The following is a 23960-nucleotide window of genomic DNA, read 5'->3' as shown; positions in this document are numbered from 1 at the left end:
CGTGTTTGACACACTTTCTGCTCATTGCATGAAAATCTGAAATCAGGAAATCCTTGAAGTCGGCGTCCCTGGTGACTGCCTGTTTCACCTCTTGGACGGATTGGCCCTGTCCTCAAGCAATCACCACATTTATTTACAGGACAGCACAAGAGCACATTAAATAAACAAAAATAATGCAATTATTTTATTAATTTGAAAAGCGAACATACAAAATTAAACATGTAATAAAACAATTTCATAACTGTGATTTAGTGTCTATTTGTCGCTACTGCAAGGGCATCAACCCTATGTCAGCACAAAATAAGAAAATAAATAAAGAAGAAAGAAAATGGAGGAAGAGGAAGTCATCTCATTCATACAGCCTATAAAACTAGTCTTTACGTCATACTAGTAGAGTTTATTTATTTGTTTTATTTTATTTGTATTTTTCTGGTACATTACCTTACATTTGGTAGCAAAGAACACAAAGTCTGTGACTAGCTATGCAATATGAATACAGCCTTTAGTACTGTGTTCTGATATGACAACTATGTGGTTTCTTTAACCAAGCTCCTTTGGCCATGGTTAGTGTCCCATTGAGATCACACACACATATCACTGTATACAGTACTGCAAATCTGTCCCCACAAGCCATTAGACAGTCTGTCATACAAGTGTGGGCATTATGCAGAAGCTTTGGAAAGGGTATGGGGTACAACACAAGAATTGCCTTGGCACTTTGAATTAATTTCAGCAGTGACCTATTTACAAAAGAAAGTATCGTAAGATGACTTCCACTAGCAGTTCAGTTAAATTAAATACCAAAACACAATTCTTAGCGACTCCCTTCCAAGTGCTGGCTCAAATTTTGCCTATTACCTGAAGACACTTAACATAGAAAAGATACTCACATATTCAATTGGAGAAAGAAAAATAAGACAACAGCCGTGAGTGAGAAGAAGCAAGGGTCCAGGTTTATTCGTTCCGTTCCACCACACGAGATCCACACAGTTTGAGACGTCCCAAAATGCGATCTCAAAAACCAGAGCTGAATATCTTCTATTTATACGGTTTTCTTAGGGTCAGGATGACCCAGACACCAATATGTTTAGAGTTAGCTGTTCCAGAACATCATTATATATGTTAACCCTTATCTTGCAGGTGCAGCTTGGCTCCAAAATATTTTTTTTTTGTTTCACTCTTTAACAATAATCTGACCTCATCTGTGTCACTGTGACTGGATTTTCGTCGAGAACGGACAGTTTCAAACACACCATCTCAACATTATGAGTAAATTTTATGTTTGTTCTACATTTCTTTTTTTGTTTATAGTGCTTGCATGTACATTACCCTATAAGAGTTTTTCATGAAACAGAAAATGAAACAGATTAATTTCTGTTTTCTGCATACACACCAGGCCTCTGTGTGTGTGTGTGTGTGTGTGTGTGTGTGTGTGTGTGTGTGTGTGTGTGTGTGTGTGTGTGTGTGTGTGTGTGTCTGTCTGTCTTAGGTGAACATCTGTTCATATAGTCCACCAGCCCAGTGAATTCTCAATAAGATTACATATTACTCATACTAGGTCTCCCTCGTGTTTATTACATGTATATTTTATATACAACACAAGCGATGAAATAGTCCATTCCACATGTGTGCAGAGATTTATACAGGATGTAGAACACAATGAATTGTTAGATTTTTATCCAAAACATTTCCTGAATGGATTATTATTATAACTCTTCATGGTTGTGCTTAATATACACAAAATAGGATATACACTACCCATCAAAAGTTTGGAGACACTTGACTGAAATGTTTCTCATGATCATAAAAATCTTTTGATCTGAAGGTGTATGATTACATGTTCGAAATCAGTGTTGTAGACAAAAAATATAATTCTCCCAACATATTAATTTCTTTCATTAGAAAACCAAAATTTGAAGAAATGTTGAGAAATTGGTTGAGAAAATGCCAAGAATACATTTCTGGAAATTTTAGGCAAAAAGGGTGTGTACTTTGAAGATGCTAAAATACTAAATTATTATGATTTATTTATTAATTTTTTTTTTATCACAATTAATTCCCTTAGTTCCATTTGTGGTTTTCCGGAGTTTTGATGATTTTTTTATTATTCTAAAATGTGTGTGTGTGTGTGTGGGGGGGGGGGGGGGGGGCTAACACATTCACTCATTTTTCTATAGTTGGGATTGTGATGGAGCTATCCCAGGAATACTGGGGCCAAGTCAGGAATACACCCTGGATCCATATTCACACACATACTGTCACACCTAGGGGCAATTTAGAGTCACCACTGGCATATTTTTATGAAAAAAACCCAGAGATAATCCTCAAAAACATGAGGACAAACTATAAAACTCTTTACAGACAGTAGCTTGAGTTCAAGATTGGACTGAGGATCATGGAGCTGTAAAGTGGCAATGTTGCCCACTGCGCCACTGTGCCAATCAGTACTCTACAGCTGTCTGCTCTTTGCACATACACAATGTTGAGTTTTTTCAAAACTCAGTTATGCTCAATATTGGCCTTGACATTTTTACATGTTTTACATACATGTTTTGGACTTAGTTAAATATGCTTAAAATGGCTTTGTCATTGAAACACCATTGGCAAAATATACACTGAAAGCCTGAGGGAGGGATTACATAAAAATCTAAAAATGGTACAAAATGAAAAACAGACAATGCTTCTTGTGGCATGGTACCCTATTAACATACAATTTATATAATACAGAAGGGGAAGTGTTAAAATCAGTGGTGAGTGTCCCAAACAAATTTGCATTTGAAGCAGACACCGTAACCTCATCAGATCTCCATTTTGCCATGCTACCCTATTGATCAGGTTAATTAAATTTTCCCCAGCATTGTGCATCCGGAAAATGGAGAGCCAGCTGGACTGGCTCGGTATGTGCATCAGAAGAGAAGAGCAAGAACAGAAGAGAATCAGAGTGGTCAAAAGGATGTCTTAACATTCAAATGCATGTCAAATATTCAAAATTGCTTGAGCAGATGGGCTCAGTACAGATCGAGGATTGTTTTTCTAGCTATTGATTCCTATTCATGTCTCAGAACAGGGTTGCTGGAGATCATGTGGGTTGGTGAAGGGTTTTATGGTCACATAAAGTGTACATTATCGCTATGACCATGCAGCCTGACAAAAAAACAGTAAATAACTATGTATAGCCTGGCATCACACTAGTAAAGCGGGTGATTTAGTGCTATTTGTTTTCACTTTCTATTTATTTTACATGATGGTGATATTTACGAGGCTCAGGGACCCTGGGCTGAGAACGCTCTCTGACATGACAGCAAGACACACAGCCCAGCTGAAAGCCAATTTCCAGGTAGACTACTTTAAGTTTTATGACCCCGCATCACCAAACCTAATATAATTACCCAGCAAGGGCACTCCGTCATTCAGCCCTGTGGGCGGGAAGGAAGGAAGAGCTGGGGAATGAGCAGAGATACAGTATTTTATGCTGTACCCTGCTTGTTAAATCGCCATCCTGTGACAAGAGGTTATGACCTTATGAGTGTTGTTATTAATTACCTTATCACTGCAATTAAGAACTAACAACCCCTGTGTAGTGGACTTGATCAAAATCACTAAGTAGGTGTGTCATTAATACATTGCATATTGAAGGTCACTCGTCTGAACATCTGTAATCATTTTTGCCATGAAAGAGAGGGAGAAAAGAAGAGAGGGTTACTGTACATGTAGAATTTGGAACAATCTGATCTCACAGAAATTCATACAAATGAGGATACAGTGCTTAGATTCTGAGGGAAACATCTGGTTAAGCATGTAACCCTGTTCCCTGAGAAGGGAACGAGATTCGCATGTGACCGGTATCTGAAGCGTGTGTAAAATCAACTGCCATGGTCAGGTGATGTGGAAATTACGCATAATTATATAAACGGCACCTGTGAACCACACCATCTATTATCTGAAGTAAAGATGCAATTCACAAACAGTAAAATCCCTAATGTTGAATTAACACCCAGAGTGTTTATTTGAGTCCAGTGGACTTATATACACTGTAGGGTGTGAATTCAACACTGTGAGTGTTAAATCAACACTGGTGATTTTGCTGTGCAGGCATGCCCCACTATGACAAAGCTATGCAACGTCTCATTCTCCTCTCAGGGAACAGGGTTACATGCATAATGCAGACATTCCGTTTCAAAGGGAAAGGGAATGTTGCATGAGCTTCATGCTGTGGGAATGAGAATACCCACTCCATCATACTGAGGGTATGGCCTGTTCAAAACATCTGAGCACAAGGGTCACTATAACACATTAGAGCCCAGGGTGGAATGCATGTCCAGACTGCAATATCGAATGAATTAATGTGTGCAGCATAGACGATCCCGCCACAGCACACATATCCTGTAACGGTACCCCTTTGGATAAAGCCTTCAAGGAGGTGACCCCCCTGGTGGAATGAGCCCTTATGCCCAGAGGCGTAGCAAGACCGCACGCCTCATAAGCGATAGAGAATATTCCATTATCCAATTGGTGCTACACTGCTTCAACACAGCATCACCTTCTGTCGCAAGAAAAGCAGACCAGCAACTGCTCCAACTTACGCCACTGGCCGGAGCGGTGGGAGTAAGTACAGAAAGCCCTTACTGGACACAGTAGGTGCAATTTCTCTTTTTCCAGTGTGGGGAACGGAGGAGGACTGAAAGTTTGTAACACTACTGGCTGGGCAGCAGACGTAGGCACTTAATATAGTAGGAATGTAATCCGGCCTCTCATCGCTTGAGATGTCAGAGCCAGCAGAACAGCTACCTTTAGAGTCAGAAGCGTCTGAGGCTGATTCTAAGGGCTTAAATGGGCACTTGACAGACCTTCCAGGACCACAGAAAGGTCCCAGGAAGGTATGCATGGTCTGCAGATGGGCCTCAGCCGCCTAACACCATGCATACTCTTTGATGTTAGAGGATGTTGCCTTACAGAGGCTTCATCAATAGGGGTGTGTCTGGCCAAAACAGCAACCACGTAGACTCTGATTGAAGAAGGTGCCAACCCTGCTGAGAATCGTCCTTGTAAGAACTCCAGGACTGTAGTTATTGTGAAGTTTACTGGGTCTAACTGATGTTCCATACACCATGAGACAAAAAGTCGCCACTTGAGCGCATACAATTTCCTTGTGAATGGTGCTCTAGCTTTCAACATGGTCTCTGCAACATCAGTTGAGAGACCAGAATCTATGAGCTGGTGCCCTTCAGGGGCCAGACCAACAGTTTAAATAGTTCTGGCCGAGGGTGATAAATCAACTTGAGACAGTAGATCTCTGTGAATGGGAATCTCCCAGGGAGTGCTGTCTAGCAAGGATATTGTATCTGAGAACCATATTTGAGCTGGCCAATAAGGTGCTACTAGCATCAGATGTAGATGGTCTTGGCGAACTCTTGCTAGAACTTGTGAGAGCAGAGCGATTAGGGGAAAAACGTACAGATGTGACCTCGGCCATGTGTGCACCATGGCGTCCAACCCTAATGGTGTGGGAGGAGTGATGGTGAATCACAGTGGGCAGTGTGTTGTCTCTTCAGATCCAAACCCATCCACTTCTGCTTTGCCAAACCTCCACCATACGGACTCCCCCATTTGTGGATGGAGCCTCCAATCTCCATGCCTCAGCCCCTGCCTCGACAGGATGTGTCTGCACTGACATTTCGGTTTCCTGGAATGTACATTGCACTCACTGACAAAAACTTTCCCTCCTCCCAGAGAAGAATTAGTTGTACTTGCCTGAACAGCAGGTGCGAACTTAACCCTCCATGGTGGTTGATATATGAGACCTCTCACTTGAGGAAGAAAGAATTTCAGAAATATGGCATGCATTTCTAGGTGATTTATATGCCACTCTAGATGAGGGCCACACCAGAGACCATGAGCTGGACAGCAGTCAAAGACTGTACTCCAGCCTGTGAGGGAGGCGTCTGTCATTGCCGTCTTGTGATAAGGAGATGCCCAGGGGCTAGAAACTGGGGACACCTCCAAATTTTCAGAGCATGTAGGCATCAACGCATGACACTGCTTGGTCTCAGGGGTTTCGTCCTTGGATGAATCCCACGACTTTTCAGCCACCAATGAGTCTCATGTGCAATAGAATAAAGCTAGAACAAAGGGAAGAACCCAATATTGGTATACGTTGCCTCAAAACATGAACCTCACAAACTTCCTCTGACTAAGCAATATTTCAGTGTGGAAATATGCGTGTTCTGTATGTCGAGTTCTGAACTGGACACAGTAACCCTTTTCTATGTTGGACAAAACCCATTGAGACACACCTGGCAGTAGATTTCATGCTGCTAGATGGTCTTTAAGTGATGTTAACTCTTCCACATTTTGCTGCATGGAAAGAATCAGCTTTTTGTTGCCCTGTGACAGCTTGCTCACCAGAGAATACTGGAAACTTTGGACAACATTGGCTAGGGGAGGCCCTAGAGTAATACTGGGGGCTAATTGCCCTAACAACTTCACAACCCCTGATACTTCTTTGTCTGCTTGGCCTTTATGATCATTCTCAGAACAGGCCTACTAGCAGGCTGCGACTATGGCTGCCCGGTCTCCCTGGATGTCCGCGGGGGAAGGCGGGCTGCCACACATACCTTCTGTGCCTCCCTTGCACTAGTACTGGCCTGGGCAGCCATGTGTGGTGAACTTGACATGATGGCGAAGTAACTGGCTGAACGCCGCCAATTGCTGTTTCGCCTCAAATGCTGTAAGGTTCAACAGGGGCATCCAACATGGAGATCTTATATTTATCCCCCATACCTGAGAGGTTGAGCCATAGGTGCCTCTCTGCTGCAACCAAGACAAATCCATGGCACGGTGAAGCCACCACTGCCTCAGGCCCAATTCCCTCATCCTTCTCGAGCTCACTCATCAGGTCTGCTTGGTAGGCCTGCAACACTGCCATCGTATGCATTGGCCCACTTGCGAGACATGCTGCCACATAGGTTTTGCCAACCAATGCTGAGTTTGCCTTATATGGCTCAGATAGCAAAGCCAGCCATAAATTTCCTGCTGTCAATGGAGAAAGGTAGCTTGCAATGGTGGCTATGCCAAAGGTGGAGGTGCCTCCTCCACCTTTGGCATAGCTAAATACCTGTGCTGTTCATTCCCCATGATGGCAAAATAATCCGACATCGCGGGGTTATAAACATGGTTAGGGTACGGTTTTCCCCAGAAGCATTTCCCCTCGGCAGTGGCCAGCCCAGATCCGCGAGGCTTTGAAACTCAACTCTCTTTAGCCGGGAAGAGAGCGAGTGGTGAGTGGAGCTGCCTGACTGGAAAGCGCTGATAGTGTTCACAGTCAGTACCATCAAGGGCCACTGTGGCATGCTCCACCCCCAGACACGTCACACAGAAAGTGTGTCCGTCCGACCATCCATCTGTCCCCGTAATAAAACGGCAAGGCAAGGGCAAGGTATAACACACTTCCTGAATTCTCTTTCACTCATACTTTTCGTATTTTAAAGGGACAGAAAAGTAAAGACATTTGTTTTTAATAGTGTGGAAATTAAGAATTTTTTTCTGTGTGTTCACAAAATGACTGACATGCAGTCTCGCTGAAGATAATAAGGCTATTGGCATAGTTCACTGGTGCCATTTTTATAATCACACGACACGCTTAATTGTCATGTCACCTGACCACGGCGGGCCTATAAATAGGTGTGATGTCACACAAGCTTCAGATACTGGTCACATGTGAGGCTCAAGCAACGTTGAGTTCCCTTTGAAAGGGAATTAATATTTTCCGTAAGAAACTTAAACTCTGCCTTTAATTTTAGCCTAAACTCTTGTAACTTTACATACAAATTAAATCAGGAAAATTGCTGCAAAATTGCAAATGTGAGTATATTTTGAATTGAATTCAAATTTACATAAGCCAAAATTTAGGCATTACTAAATCCCAATTTGTTTTCTTTCCCAATGTTATGTACAAACAAAATCTCTCCATATTGATTTTCCAAGCTTTTTTGCGTCTGTGCGTGTTTCAGAACGCACCTTCCCTTTTCCTTCAGCTTCCTCTTCAGTTTCAATTTGGCTGTTCACACAGCGTACATCTTTCACTGAGCATCTCCATTATTATCCTTTCACTTTGTCTGGGCTTCTCTGTCTGCACCAATAGTGGCTGTGAAAAGGTGAGAATGTAAGGCTGCTAGTCTATGAATGAAACATGATGACTCCTAGTACACAAGATGTGGCCTGCAGTCTCTGTATGAACTCACTCACATAATAAGTTCCACAAGGAAAATGTGTCTATGTGAGTCCGTGTGAGTCTGCATGTGTGTGTGTGTGTGTGTGTGTGTGTGGTGTATGTGTGGTGTGTGTGTATGTGTGGCTGAGAAGAACACTGCATGATTGGCCCTGCTGTGGGTCAAACCATGGGGTTTAAAAAGGTCTCAACAAGGTTTACATGCTGTAAATGTAATGCATTTGTCAGTGGTGGGCTGTGATATATGTGAACATTATAAATGTCATAAAAATTATAATGATATTCAGTGGAGCAGTGCCTTGAGTTGAAGGGCAAATAATCAGCACCTCTATATTCTGAGGGGAGAGGGGATGATAAGTGACGCAACTAGCTACTGTATGTAAGAGTTATTTAGAGGATTCATTTAAGCAGAAAATATTCTCAGGGGTGCAAAAGTAATATTAAAGTATATATTAGCAGGTAATAAACAAACAAATAAATAAATACCGTCAAGTCCAATAAGCATTTGGACAGCAATTTTGCCTCTGTACACCACAATGGATTTGAAATGAAGCAATCAAGATTGAAATGTCTTGCTGAAATTGAAATAAAGCTGAAATTACTTTCAGCTTTATTTCAGGGGATCTAACAAAAATATTGCATTAAGCATTTAGGAATTACAGCCATTTTTTTCACAGGCTCAAAATTAATTGCACAAACTAACAATCATCAATTGTTGTTTTGTTTTTTCAACTTAACGATGTCCTCTTTCACTTGCATCGATTACATATTGAGAGTTCCCATGAACAGCTACCAAATACAAATTCAGTGCTTTAAATCATCTTCAGACCTTTTATCTCAAATTGTCATGAAATAAGGAAATAGACCACACCTGGCCATAAAACTGTTACGTAACAAGACTATAGCAGAAGCAAGTGCAGATCAAAGTCTTTATTCCAAACACAGTCAATAAACATGAGCAGAAATACGCGGTACGAAGCATGAAGCGAGATTCAAGGCATGAAACCAAAATGGAACACGCGAGCAAGACCACTTATCATGAATGTGGCTAACACATACATAACGTACTTAAATGTAGTTAAGCCTGTTTATCATTTAACTAGAACCGAGGCATGAAACATGAAACTAGAACAGGGCATGGAAACACTACCGCTTAGCATCTAGGTAGCTAACACACATATGGAGTCTATCATTTAACTGGAAGTGAGGCATGAAACATGAAACTAGAACAGGACATGGAAACACTACCGCGTGGCACAATTACACATTTACACATTTTAGACCATGTATTGCATATGTGAGAAGTAGAAGTTTGTAGTTGAATTGCTGTGAAGCTGGTAGCCAGTGTAACTCTCCAAGCATTTGGTGTAACAAAGGATGAATTTTATATATTGCATGTTTGTGTCATTTGAGGTTTTTACCAGAATTGCCAGTGAAGATGGAATTACAGCATTCCAAGCATAAGGCTATGAAAGCATGAACCAGGGTTTCAGCATCTACAGAATTTCAATAATGGTATGGTTTGGGCACTTGGGGTCTTACAAATAATCTGTAATCAAATACCTATCATTGTGGAAAGAATTGTCAGTAGATAATTGCTATAAAGTCTTCCTGTTTGTTACAACTAATCTTGTTCACGGTGGTGTTGACACGATTTTAAATAATGTATTCCTTTTTTTTAACATCCTGATTGTCACAATGATTCGCTTAGATCTGGCAATGCATGCACATCATATCGCTTAATTACAATGTATATCTTAAATTGCAATTTACTAAGAACATAACTGACCTGACATTTCTAGTAACTGATTAACTTCCATGCTTTATAAAACTCTGTAGAAAATAAAGAATTGTAGTAGCACTGCATTTCTCAGTATAGCAGCTACCTAATACGCAATAGATATGTCATAATTGCAGTAATTTTTCTGGTGCATGTTTTGCTTTGTAATGCAATAATGACTCAAAAGGAAACTTAGTAGTATTAAGTATAAATAAAATAAATAACATTTGATGCAAGTTGAATGTGTAAATACATAGTAAGTATGGTGCAAATCACTTCAGCACCTGGGAAGTACTTACTATATATATATATATATATATATATATATATATATATATATATATATATATATATGACTGAAAATAGTGCGTTGGAGTAGGTAAGGAATGTGTAATTTTGCATTAGATAATTACTCAACACTAAACTGAAAGTAAATGGCATGAATAATGCTATGCCCAAGCATGGATACTAGCTTTTCTACTGCTGTATATTAAGTATTTTTCTCATATTATATGTGTGCAAAATATGTAGTGCTTATAAGAAGTACATATGTGCAACTGTTTGAGTGATTATTGCATTGTAGATAGTTTTGTTGTAGGACTTAATTATGCATCATGTTTGGTATGAATTGAGAAAGAGGAAGAGAATGAAATATAAAGAAGGAGAAGGCCCGTATGTCCCGCTGTGCTGTAAATAGTTAATGTCTGTCCAGCATCCCTCTTTAAAGGTTAATTACCGTCTAATCTGTGTACAAGGGGCACAGCAGAGTAGAGGATATTAATAAGACATGACACAGCAGGGCTCTGCCAGGCTAAATGTCTGGACAGTTAGAAGTACATTAACTTTAGATGTGTCCATCACTTAAGATACATGATCAAATTGAGTTATCAGTCATTTGGAGAAAGAAGACAGGAAATAAAACTTAAATAGAGACAGAGAAAGAGAGACAGAAATAGAGAGAGAGAGAGAGAGAGAGAGAGAGAGAGAGAGACTTGACTTTTAAGACACCTTTATTGTATCCAATTTTTTGAAATAATTGCATATTTACATTTTTAAAATACTATTTACATTTAAGAAAAGAAGAAAAAATAGAAGAAGAAGAAAGAAGAAGGAAAGAACCCCCTCAGCCCCCCCACCCACACCCTCAAATTTACTATAAGTCCATTGTGGTAATTTAATGTGCAAGAAGTCTTTATGCTAAGGCACTTTGTGCGACTAATGTCCATTTCCTCAGTCTGGACCGTCTCCGTGGTGACAGCATGCCCAGGTTTTCACTTTTTATTGCTCGTTGTGCCGATTTAATGAATTTTTTTCTGTCCGAGAAATAATTTGTCAGCAAGACGTCATGTTTTCTTTTTGTTAATTCAAGAAACCGGTTTAACTGTTCTGTGGTGTACAGTTCTTCGGGTTGTTCTGAGAGAGTGGAAGTAGGCGGGTTACCCGATCCTGCTTCACTCTCCTCCTCTCTCCTTGCGTCTGCTGCCCATATCCTCAATCTGATGACAGCACGTTCAGATTCTCACCTGTTGTTGTGTGCTTTTATGAATTTTTCTCTGTCTGGGAAGTAATTTTTTCATACGACCCCACTTTGTCCTAAAGTCTGCTCCAAGAACCAGTTCAGCTGTTCTGTTGTGTAAAAATGTTCTGGCTGTTCGACCCCCCTTGTTGTTTCCAGTTCACCCTTATTGTTCTCAATGTTCTTGTCCTGTGGGTTCTTTTGTTGCTGTCGTGCAGAGTCACCGTCTCTGACAGTGATAGCGGTGTAGGGTTTGTTTTGGACGCTGTCTGCAGTGTTGGTTTCATTACTATCATGGAAACAGGTGTCGGCCTGTCTCCCCTGGAGATCCCCGGTTGCACCGCTCTGCGTGGGCAGCTCAGCCGTTTATGTCCAATCTCCCCACATCCAAAACACCTCAGGCGTTCAGTGGTGGCGAAGACGGTGTAGCTGCTGTCACCAACTTTACACCTGAAATTTATATCCAGTGTTTGTTCTCGGTTGTTAATAAACATATACACCCGTCTCCGGAAAGACAGGACGTGTTTCACCGCGGAGTTCTTACAGCCGAGCGGGATATCAGTCATGGGGCCGGCAAACTTTCTGAGGCGGGCCAGCCCCTTCATGATCAGCTCGTGTTTAATTGGGGGGGTTTAGAAACAACGACCTGTGTCTCAGGGGCAGAAAGAGGGGTAACGTGTAGCATGACACCTTTTAGCAATATTCCACTTTCACACAGCGTGTTGGCGAATATTTCTTTTTTTAGGAAAATCACCACAGCTTTGTTCATTCGGGAGGCGGAGTAGATGTTCTCACACCTGACCTGCTCTCCCACCGCCAGCAGAACTTCCTCCACCTTTCCAAGCTTTCACCGGCCACTGATACTCACATAACTTAACATTCAATAAATTAATGAAAGAAAAGCAAAAAAACAACAAACTCGCAAAAAAACTTTGACAAGACGCCAAACCGCTCTCACGCACTCCAACACCGCGCATGCACAGAGACAGAGACAGAGAGAGAGAGAGAGAGAGAGAGAGAGAGAATGAGGTAGTTTATATCTGGCTATGGCAGCCCTATGAATAACATATAATGTGATAATATCTTTATATATTTTAATTTAACCAGATATTTATATAGGGCTCTATATTCTTTGCCTCTGATATTAAGCGTAAATGTCTCCCTCATGGTGGAAATGGTTAATTTGGAGTATAAGCTATAATGTCCAATTTAAAAAGTTCATAATCAAAGTTACATAGTGCCTATGAGTACCTAATGTGTGTTGAGAACATTCACATTGTTTGCATTATCCATGAGCGATCTAGTCTGATGTTTTCTCATTAAATTTGAATATGAATGCTGAAAAAGCTGTTAGAGCTCTTCTTCTAGTCATGAACATTATGTAATTGTATTCATTATAATATTGAGTGCTGATTTGTATGAACTATGCCTCATGTGCATGTGTAATATGTTTTTAAAAAATATTGTAATCCTGCAAAGACTCCAGGGTAAAAGTGGATGTTTTTGAAGACCTCATCATTTACACATGAAGTGATTATCTTGATGGCCACCATCATCATTGGCTATAAATGCACAATACAAATTGTTTCTTGGCATGACAGCTGTTTAGACAGAATGGGAAAAACATTAATGGTGCTTTATTTTTCTCCAAAAGGTGACAGGGAATGGAATTGTGTATCATAAAATGACTGCTGCATTCCATACTTCTGTAATATCCTGGCTTTTTCTGAATGAAGTGCAAGGCAATTGTATTCTTATCAGTGCCCAAAGTGTCAGTTATTAGGTTTGAATAGACTAAATTTGGGGGCTTTGAGGGAAAAGTGCTAGATAAAAAGTGGATGAAAATGACATCCTTCTTCCACTTTGCCTTTTTTTGGTTATGATAGAGAGGACAAATCAGAAGATATAAAATCCAGTGGTCCCTACAGAAAATCTTAGAATATTTGCAACCTGCCTCATGTGAGAATCTTTCACCACAGTGCAAACTCTCCTTCAACAAGCTGCCTGAACAAATTTCCCAACCGTGCCAGCATTTCATAGCCATTTATCAGTACCTCTAGCTACCTCTTTATCTATCTACCTGTCCCCTCTATCTACCTCTTTATATGGCATTTAAGGCCTCTCAAGTGTCTCAAAAACACCTATCTTCTGTTCAACCACCTGTGGCGCAAAGTGAAAAGTGGATAGGTGCCTTGGGGATACTTGACATTTGTTTCTAAAAGTTGTTGATGGAGTAGAGGGTGTGATGTTCTGTTTAGCGAAAGAGGATGCAACAACCCTCTCCACTCCTGAATGTCAAGTGGGCTCACAGCTTCTCCAGTCTTTGAGACTGCTGAAATAGATTGAATTACTAGCAGATTTGCCCAAGGCATTATAATCATACAGCACAATGATACACTGCCAACATGGTTTATATTGTCTGTCTCTGTTGCTTCCGAGCTGATGGAGCATCAACTCACAATACATCCAATCAATGTCAAAGACAATGACAGACTTTTAGGAATTCATTTAGTAGAAAGATCATCAGTTCTCACCATGACTTTGCTCAGAAGAATAATTTAGAAGTCAGGCTTTGGGTCTTATAAATGAGATTCTGAAGATTCTGAGTCCACGCTAATCACAGCTCATTACTAAACTGTGCAAAATGTGATATTCCAGCTTGTGTAATGTAATTAATATGGTTTTATCCTAAGTTGCAAAATTTGTGTAAATAATCATAAAATTGAAAAAATGAATTTACTTAGAGAGAAACAAAGATTAACTGAAATTCTTTAAGTTTGTCTCAAATGGAATGGATTAAATTGGATATGGCCAAAGTCATGTAATGGGTAATGTGTCTATATTACATGCTGTTGGAAAAGGTCAACAAATGAGAATGATTTCCATTTGCAAGGAAATAGAAACTCAATTTAGCAGATGCAAATGAGTTGCATGATCAACAAGCCTGTAAAATATACTCTCCGGAAAAATAATACTAAATTGTACCTCTCATTATTACTGCGGTGTACCTTTTGCACCTCTCATTATTACTGTGGTGTACCATTTGTACTTGTATTATGTTTCTTCTACCTGAAAATGTGGATATAATGTAGCTGGAAAAATTATATAAAGTGCACTTAGACATTCAGACACATAAGTCGTTGCTTGTATCTCTGTATGTCTGGTAGAAATCTCGTCTGACATGACTGATATCGCAAGACTGAGCTGTTGTGTATCCCTGGAGATGCATCTCTGTGTCAAGATCTTGTAATCTCTTTAGACAACTACTCTCAGATCACACCATCTGACACACCACACAACCATGGGATAGTTGTAGACAATTATCTGTCTCTCACCTACCATTGCTAAACTTACTTTGTCATTCAGGTTTCTCCATTACAACATCAGGCCAATGGATCCAACCATTCATATCCACAGAGGCCACTCAGGTGCTTGTTCATTCCCTTGTCATCTCAAGTCTGGATTATTGCAACTTGCTCCTGGTAGGCCTGCCTCTGCCTGTCATCCAATCCTTGACCCAAAATGTAGCTGCAAACAACCCCACTGCTGAATTTCTTACACTGGATTCCTGTAGCTGTCTGCATCAGATTTTAAATACTGATGCTTGCCTACATAGGCAGAAATGGATCTAACATCCCTTAAGGTACAAGGAAGACAGCATCAAGACTCCTGGCACTGAGGTGGTTTACTTCCCCTGGTTGTCCTAACAGCTGTCACCAAGCAAAGGCTAAAGACCATCTCTTTACCATGCACTTGAAATATCACTTAGTTAATCTATTAAAAACAACTTGTCTTGTCAGGGCTTTAGCTTGAAAATTTCAATCAAGTCCCTGACTTACCAACCTTGTCTCGAATTTCTCTTCTCAGTGTGTGCTGCTCTTGGCATTTGACACAACTTCCAGCGTGAATAGTGCTGCTTCTATGCTCTTTCATGTCTCTTATCACTGCACATTACAGAACTAGCATGAAGATGTTTTTGATAGAGACTACAAAGTGCCTTTGCAAGTCACTCTAGGTAAGGGAATCTGCTAAATGTTGTAAATCTAAATGGACATTTCTAGATTTCCTTCAGGGTTTCCATGTCAAACTTTTGTGCCAATAGTGGCAATGGGTGGGGGTTGGGGATATTTTATTTATTTATTTATTTATTTATTTATTTATCTTAAAACACAATGCACAGCGTCACAACCAAGTCAGCTACTTCTTCTTAGACATCTTTTGGATGTCTAAGGGAACTTTCATGATCTATGTCAGAAACTTAAGTCAGAAACAGCTAATGGATTTACTGACAACGTAAAGTAAGAACAATGCACTGAAAATTTAGATAAAGGGGGAATCTGACTGAAGTGTAATGATTTCTTTTGCACATGGCTAGTTTACATAATAGCATCTAATTAACCTAGCCTGCATGATGTATTGGCCGATTTGTTACGAGCGATTTTCCCCCAAATTCCATTACCATGTGATGTTCACCCAGCAATTCTTAATCAAACTCATAATGTTATGACTGGAGTCACTTACCCAGCCAAAGGAAGTCATTTCTCATATGAGGCACTTAATGAGACTGAAACGGTCACACTACGATGTCCCTACCAAGGGAGCTGAGGCCTGGACACGAACAAATGTTAAATTAACTTTGCAGACATTTTCCATTTACTTTCATGCATGAGAAAGATACTCTAACTTTCACTGTTTCATTCAATACATTATAGACTGACCTTTTCACAGATTGAATGAAAGGTGGTCATGTGATCATGGTCTGATAATGCTCTACAACCTCAGAGGCTATTTGTGTTGCATTTCATTTGTTATACAATTTTGTCTTTTATAGTAAGCTTTATAATTATTTTGACCTCAGCATCAAGTTTTGTAAAAACTGAGAATCGATGTTTTTATTATTGATCCTCATCAGTGAAGGGTAATGATATTTCTTTACAGTGTCAAAAAGTTCTAAAAAAAATTCTGTATTTATGGGGACAGAGTGACAGGTGTTGAAATATTCAGTTATTCCCATGATAACTGGAAAGTACTTTTGTAGTGCCTTGTCAGTAGTCAAAAAGGTTTTAATGGATTGGATGTTGGGGACTTTAACATCCTTAGATGCTTTAGAAGACAGCTTGAGCACTGAGCATCAAGCTGTTGAAGGGAAGTGAGATTTGGTTCAGAGATGTGCAGTATAGTTTCTTACAGTACTAATCCCAAGGCAGTGGAAAAGAAAAACTTTAAATGCTCATTATCACCTATCACACTGTGGCTGTGTCAGTCTTCTATTATAATATGTCATGTTAATTTAGTCCTTGAGTATTCATAGATGAAAATCCCACAGACCTGGGATTGAAAGTTTCAACAAACTTTCACCTATTTGAAAATGGTAATTAAAACAAGGAAGCCCGTTCAACATCTCATCACACACCCAGTGGGTACTTAGAAGGCTTGAATTCAACACACCCAGTATAAAGGTCTAATTAGCTCTAATGAACATAATTGTCATGTCCTGTTTGGCTTCACCAGCAAACAACGTGGCACACCACGGCTCGGCACCAAGGCAGTGTTTTAGCCTAATAGCTATTGTCAGCCAATATGAAATAACAAGCAATGAAGACAAGCATTATTATTCATATTGCAGCAAACATGCAACATAGCTATTTAATTCAATGTTATTTGGATTATCATAGATCAATCCGTTTTTTTTTTTTTTTTTTTTTTTTTAGATGATTATTATTTCACAGTAATGTACAGAGCCCCCCTAGTGTCAGGTAAGAAAAAAAAAATACAACCTTGTGTAATCCATGCCCTCAGATTTGTGAACTGTACCCTCAGTTTTGTAAACCGTACTCTCAGATTTGTAAACCATACCGTCAGTTTTGTAATCCGTGCACTCAGATTTGTAAACCGTACCCTCAGATTTGTAATCCGTGCCCTCAGATTTGTAAACTGTACTCTCAGATTTGTAAACCGTACCCTCAGTTTTGTAAACCATACCCTCAGATTTGTAATCTGTGCCCTCAGTTTTGTAAACCACGCACACCGCATTAAAGTTGGATTTATATTGGGCATTTGCTGTACATTCGAGCTTCTCACTTCTATTTCTCAAGAAATAAACACACAAAAAGGACATAAAGTGTATTGTCTTAATAATGTGTATTGAGTGGCCATAGAACCAATACAACTGAATATATGTTTTAATTTTCTCTTGTTAAAGCCTGCTGAAGCCAATCTTAATCTTTGGGAAACGCAGGTCATCAGTGCTTTATACTAATGGAGTCAGTAAGGGACCATCTAAAAAGTGCATGATCTGGGCAACTGTATAAGATTCTACTAAGTTTATAGTCGTCTACTTCACAGGATATCTAATTTATTGCAGTGTTAGGATACAATATGGATAAAGAATTAGTTTTTTTTATAGCATATACATTATTAATGATATAACTTTTTATTACACATATAAACTTATTGTGCCATATAAAAATCTTATTTTTATACGGTTTACAAATCTTAGGGTACGGTTTACAAAACTGAGGGCACGGTTTACAAATCGGAGGGCACGGATTATAAAACTGAGGGTACGGTTTACAAAACTGAGGGTACGGTTTACAAAACTGAGGGCACGGTTTACACAAGGCTGTATTTTTTTTTTTCTTACCTGACACTCCGTAGTAATGTTAACTGAGAGTGTATGACAAACTTCAACGATGGGCAAGGAAGAGGCGGGAACCGGCTGAACATAAGCATAAAGTTTAATAATAAACATTTTTCAAACATAACATGTAATACAAAGTGCATGTGCGTCTCTCTCTCTCTGTCTCTCGCCTTCTCATCCCCACATATCCTCACTGCAACACAGAACATTCATTAATAGAACTCCCACAGGTGTGCATTGCTCACCACTCAACTTCTCCGGCTCCTCCCTCCATCACAAACTTGCACTTGAGCACACCCCCACTTTCACATACCCCACCGCCCGACTCAGGCCGAGGAGCTAAGCCAATCCCCAACCCAACCTGCCACAGAGTGCAGAGTGGTCTGTGCAGAGTAGTCTGCCACAGAGTACAGCTTTTACCTGAGTGAAAGCCTGCTGGCACTGCTCCGACCGGACCTGTCAGTGGGCTGGTGACATCTGAATAATTAGGCACAAACCTCTGATAAAAGCCAGCCAGCCCCAGAAACTGTCTCAACTCCTTTTTGGTCTTGGGTCTCTGGCAGGCCGCAATTGCTGTTGTCTTATCAATTTGAGGACGCACCTGCTCATGATCCAAGTGGAAGCCCAGATATCATAATTCCACCTGTCCAATCACACACTTCTTTGGGTTGACCGTGAGTCCCGTCTGTCTTAGCGATCTCAGAACAGCCCTCAGGTGCTGTGCATATTTTTTTATTTATTTATTTTTTTTACATATTTGGACGAACCAACATTTGATCCTCTTTGAATTGATGACTATTAATAGAGGTGATACACTATCAAATGACACATAAAATAGACATTTTTTTGTAATTTTCACAATTTGAATTAACAAGAAAAACAGATCAGTCACATGAAAAAGTAAGTACACTGCTACATTTATCACACCTTCAAATCCATAATTAGAATAAGGTGTTTGGGTGCCAATGATTAGAACCTGCTTAGGGAGTGCAGGTGGAATCTTTCTCATTTAAACCTTTCACACCTAGTGTCTGGTGTTCCCTTTGTTATTGAGGTGTGTGGTGTGATCATGACAAGATCAAAAGAGTTCTATAAGGCCCAGAAAAAAGGTTGTTGATGTCTATGTCTGGCAAGGGATTTAAAAAGATCTCCAAATTATCTGAAATACCATAAGTCCACTGTAAAGAAAATCATCTACAAATGGCACAGATTTCAAATGACTGGAATTGAAAGCACTGACAGTGCTGTTCTGGATTCTGGCCGACCTGTTGCAAAATCACCTGTTTCAGATCTGGGTCGTCCAATATATTGGTGACTGGTAGCTGCTGGGCTGCAAGTTGCGCTTCACCAGATAGGAGCAGCAACAGGCAAGCTGCCTACTGACAGCTGGGCCAGCCCCATGCCAACGCAGAGCGCTCATACAGCTCCAGGAAAGCTTCCGGGTCATCCTGCGGTCCCATCTTGGTGATGGCGATGTGGGGAGGAGCTACACCGGCTGCTGGGGCTGCGGCTGGAATACTGGCCTGCTGGGCCAGGTCCTGGAGCACCTGCAGCTGCCAAGGCGTCAAGCGGGTCCTTTTTTCCGCAGCTCCTGGTCTCGAAGCAGCTGGATGCTGGGTCTGGTGGAGGTTGCTGAGGGATATGATGAGGTCAGCCAGCGGTGAGGATTCCATGTGGTATTTTCCTCAGATCTCAGGTTTTATCACCAGTGTTACAAACTTTATGATCTTGGTGGAAATGAGGAAGCCAGAGGGAGGCTTGGGACAACTCAAAAAGGTGCTTTATTTATTCTTTTTACTTTATTTTCTTTTTTGCCATTTTATTCACTCATACTTGCATGCACAGGCACACAGCTTCTTGCTGGTTACTCTCTCTCTCTTGATAGGTACCCATCTCTCGCCTTCTTATCCCCACATCTCCTCACTGCAAGACAGAACATTCATTAATAGAACTCCACAGGTGTGTGTTCCTCACCACTTACCTTCTCTGACTCTGCCCCCCATTCAAAAACTGGTGCTTGAAATGCCCCTGCTTCCACAGAGTGGTTTAAAAAATAGAAAAGCAAAATCTGTTACGGCCTCCCCTGTACAAGCATGCAATTTTTTTCAGTAAATTAGCTGTACAAAAGCTAATGTCACAGTTGACAAAGTAGATTCAGCGATGAAAAAAACACTGTAATTAACTACTTTTTTTTATTAGCTGGTGGTGTAGTTAGCTACTTTAAAGAAAGGGTAGTGACTATCAGGTGGTGACTTGGTTGGCATGAGGACAATTCTACTTAAAATTCAAATAAACATCTTAAAGTATGCTTATCACTGCCACATTTCTCTCTTAAACAGTGAACTAGTAAACCTAGTAGACATGAAAAAAACATGAGTAGTCATGCATTTTCTGGGGCTGAATCTCAAATGTCTTTCTATGCAATTCATTAAGGCACTATGTAGAGCATTCAGTTCCATTATGTTCTTTCCTGTCTAGGAATGTGAAGAATAAGCCATTTGGGATTTGTTCTAACTAGGAAAAAGGCAAATTTTGCTCAGATCACTGAAAAGAAATGTAAGATCAAGCAAAACCTAAATAAAACATTACTGTGGGTAAATGTCTAAAAATGAATCTGACTATTAAATTGCTGTTTAAAACTCCTTAACTTATTTAAAATTGTCAGAAAGGGGACTTTTGAAAAGATTGAGAAACCTAGTGAGCTGACACATTAGACATAAACCAGCCTACTGCTAAAGATTTTTATGCTGTTAGAGAAGCATTTTAGAAAAGCATGAGCAGAAAAAGTAATTGATCAGGATGTCTGTGCAGCTGTGTTTGATCAATTGATGACCTGCATTATTTTTAGCTCAACTTGTACTGTATGTCCCAGCTCGATTCACATGGTACCTGGACAAGAAGAGTAACCAAATTCAGCAGTGCAAAATGCAACAACATAAAGGTTTATGGGTAATTCCCTGCTACACTTTCTGATGGAAAAGCAGTATTAGGATCTATGAAAAATTAGACTGGTCACATTAGGCATAGTATTTGTTCAGCAACTGCACACCAAGAAAATATCTGGGTTATATGGGTCTGGGTAACCCTGTTCCCCAAGAAGGGAACGAGACATTGCATGAGATTTAAGCTGTGGGAAGCGCAGTTCCATGTGATCAGTATCTGGAGCTTGGGTAACATTGGGCCTATTTATAGGCCTGCCGTGATCAGGTGACGTGGCAGTTAAGCGTGTCACGTGATATAAAAACAGCATCTGTGAACCTCGCTGTCAGTCTCTATTATCTGAAGCAAAGACGCAGTTCACAGGCATGCCCCAGTATAAAAAAGCTATGCAATGTCTCATTACCTTCTCAGGGAACAGGGTTACATGCATAGCCCAGACATTCCCTTTCAAAGGGAACTCAACCTTGCATGAACTTTACGTTGTGGGAACCCCCACTCCATCATACTAAGGGCATGGAGAATACCCACTCAATCATACTAAGGGCATGGCCTTTTCAAAAGGTCTGAGCCCGAAGGTGACTGCAAGAGTAGTCCTTTAAGACAAAGCCTTCGAGGAGGTGACCCCCCCTACTGGAATGAGCCCTTATGCCCAGAGGCGTAAGACCACACGCTCCATAAGGATAGAGACTGCTTTCACTATCCAATTAGGGATGTGCTGCTTCAACACAGCATAACCTCTACTGTCGCCACCAAAGCAGACCAGCAGCTGCTCCGACTTATGCCACTGGCCGGAGCAGTGGATGTAAGTACAGAGAACAATTTCTCTTGTTCCGGTGTGAGGAACAAAGCAGCATAGAAAGCCTGCAACACTACTGGCTGGGCAGCAGACATAGGCACTTTAGGAATATAATCCAGCCTAGATATTGGAAGGCCTTGGCTAATCCAGGGGCAAAGTCAAGGCAGGAAGGGGCAACAGAGAGAGCTTTTTGATCTCCTACTCACTTGAGAGATGTCAGGGCCAGCAGAAGAGCTACCTTTAGAGTCAGAAGCTTTTCTGAGACTGACTCTAAGGGCTCAAATGTGGCACCTGACAGACCTTCCAGGACCACAGAAAGGTCCCAGGAAGGTATATATATGCATGGTCTGAAGATAGGTCTCAGCCACCTGACACCATGCATAAACCTCGAAGTTAGAGGATGTTACCCAATAAAGGCTCCATCAGTAGGGGCGTGGCTGGCCGGAATGGCGGTCATGTAGACCCTGATTGTAGAAGGAGCCAACCCTGCTGAGAAATATCCTTGTAAGAACTCCAGGACTGTAGCTGTTATGCAGTTCACTAGGTCTAGCTGATGTTCCTCACACCACGAGACAAATAGTCGCCACTTGAGTGCATACAATTTCCTCGTGGATGGTGCTCTAGCGTTCAACATGGTCTCTACAACCTCATTTGCAAAAAAAAATCTACTCATGTGGTGAAGAAAATTAACTATGATATCTACTAAAACATGAGAAATCAAATCATTACTTCATTCCACCCATCTTGTTATATTTCCTTTCTTCGCTCAACCATCTACAGTGCATTCTAGTTAAAGGTGCTTCTGTTCAAAGTGCTTCCTAAAATTGCCGTCCTAATTTCCTTTTTATCTTCATCTGAGAAGCTTTTATATTTTAAGGCGAAAGTTTCATTCCTAAAAATGATTGTTCACCATGTCCGCTGATGATATCCATAACAGTACAGTAGTAACCATTTTGAACTAGGAAGTGGAATCTTACACAGTGAAATGTCCCAGTGAGCTTATAGTAAATATAAGCATTTTTGGAATGCTGCTCAACAAATCAAATTTGTGGAACAGAACTAACTGTTGTATAATTAAAGAGATATACAGTATGCAGTTTAAATTCTGAGGACATTCAGAATTCTAAGTTTAATTACATGTACCTATACAATTACTGATAGTATTATTTTATAGGCCAACTTTTGTTACTCACAGTTTATTGGTCACTGTCTACCTCATATCACAGAACAGGGACCACCACTGAACCACCACTGACCATAGAGAACATGGTAGACCGTTCTAAACTGACACTTACATGGTAGTGACCATTGCACTGTAATGAGTTGCTGAGATTTTTAAACACCTCATTAGCACTGCTGAAAACCCATTCAGTGAGCAGCAGTGCTGTGGTCAGAAACTGACACTGATAAAAGGCTATGTTAAAGCATCTCCAGACTTTGCCTCACAGAGGTTGTACAGAGATAATGGATTCTCAAAACTCTCTGACCATGACAGGCCTATAAATATGACCATCAAGATGCCAAACAAGAAGTGAGGCCATGTGAGAATATGTCAGTCATCAATAACAGTGATTTTGAGCAGTGCTGTATTTTAGTTGGTTTTCTCATATCAAATTGGGCCAAACAAAAGAAATAGTGGATAACCTCTATGCTTGGCTGGTGTCTGAGGAAAGAAAGCTAGTAGGTTCAAACAGGTTATGTCAAACATGCATTTATGATTTGCATAATCTGGCATTTCACTGTTGCTCGAGCAAATTTTCCACAGTTATTTGTATATTGTTTTCCTTGTGGAGGTGGACTGTTTATGATTATTAGCCACATACTCAGACAAATATGAAGTAGATTGTAAAAGCTTGATGCATATACAGTGGTGCCTTGTACATTCTACAGAGGAAATATGTAGTATTGTGCTTGTAATTGAACATGCACTTTGTGTAGAATGTGTAGATCTTATTTAGTTCTGTGTTGTCTTGTGGTTAGTGTGTTGTTTTATGTAGCACCATGGTCCTGGAGGAACGTTGTTTGTTTCACTGTGTACTGTACCAGCTGTATATGGTTGAA

Source organism: Ictalurus punctatus, chromosome 24 (genome assembly GCF_001660625.3).
Source record: "Ictalurus punctatus breed USDA103 chromosome 24, Coco_2.0, whole genome shotgun sequence".
Lineage (NCBI taxonomy): Eukaryota > Metazoa > Chordata > Actinopteri > Siluriformes > Ictaluridae > Ictalurus > Ictalurus punctatus.
The sequence above is the reverse complement of the archived record's forward strand: the minus strand, read 5'-3'. Positions refer to the sequence as shown.